Genomic DNA, 1,160 nt, shown 5'->3' on the forward strand with positions numbered 1-1,160 from the left:
CACTGCTCACAACTAATTTGAATTGTGTGAATATCTTTAGTCATCTTTTCCATTCGTCTCTCGAAAGCATCTATCTTTGCGGAAATGGAATCAAAGTCATGACTAGAATCGGCTCTAGCCGCTTTAGATGATCTAATGATGTCTTTTTCTTGATGCCACTCATGTGAGTGGGAGGCAGTGTTATCAATAATTTTGTAAGCTTCAGTTGCGGTTTTCTTCATAATGTAACCACCAGCTGCTATGTCGATGTCTTTTCGTGTAGTAATGTCGCATCTTTGGTAGAATATTTGTACTATTTGATAAGTGTCTAAACCATATTGCGGACATCCTCTTAACAACTTTTCAAATCTTGTCCATGCCTCATATAATGTTTCATTTGGCTTTTGTGTGAACGTAACAATTTCTCCTTGAAGTCTCACGACTTTAGATGCCGGAAAGAATTGTTTAAGAAATTTTTCAATTAAAACATCCCATGTATCAATCGCCCCTTCAGTTAACGATTCTAACCAATCTTTGGCTTCTCCCTTTAAAGTCCAGGGAAATAACATGATATTTATCTGTTTATCCTCCACTTCTCGAATTTTAAATAGAGTACATATCCTATTAAAGGTTCGAATATGTTCGTTTGGATCTTCCTTCGGCGCACCACTAAATTGGCATTGATTAGTTACCATGTGTAGGATTTGTCCTTTGATTTCATAATCTGGCGCATTAATGTCTGGTTGAGTAATTGCGTGACCTTGGCCAGTACGTTTAGCTCTCATTCGGTCTTCCCTACTTAGAGGTTCCAGATTTTCCATAATTGAAATTGTTGAATCTGAATCACTAGAGGATTCTGACTTAATGGTTTCTTTCTTGACAATCTCTGGATGAGTGATTTGTGGTTCAGGAGGAATGATTAGTGGTTCAGGATCTCTGAATTGTCCCTGAATATCCTCCGGGTTCTCAATTGTGAGGTCGGGTTCAAAAAATAGATTATCGGAAATTTGAATTGGAGTACTTGGTTGAATAGATGACGATTCTAAAGAAAAATCAACGGCGACAATGTTGGCTAGATGTCTTGATCGAGTTACAGGTGGTGAACGTATGAAAGGTGGTGAACGTTTTGCTCGGTGCATTCAGTGAATATCCTATTAGTTATAAAAGATAAAAATTATATA

At 37.4% G+C, this 1,160-nt stretch overlaps 1 non-coding gene across 1 annotated transcript; it reads left to right on the forward strand.

Annotated features, from left to right (window-relative positions):
- Positions 1–309: 309 nt before the first annotated feature.
- Positions 310–416, forward strand: LOC139850811 (small nucleolar RNA R71). The gene has a single exon (XR_011760189.1). It is a non-coding gene; the product is annotated as a small nucleolar RNA R71 (small nucleolar RNA).
- Positions 417–1,160: the final 744 nt, after the last annotated feature.

The sequence above is a fragment of the Rutidosis leptorrhynchoides genome, chromosome 5, assembly GCF_046630445.1.
Source record: "Rutidosis leptorrhynchoides isolate AG116_Rl617_1_P2 chromosome 5, CSIRO_AGI_Rlap_v1, whole genome shotgun sequence".
Lineage (NCBI taxonomy): Eukaryota > Viridiplantae > Streptophyta > Magnoliopsida > Asterales > Asteraceae > Rutidosis > Rutidosis leptorrhynchoides.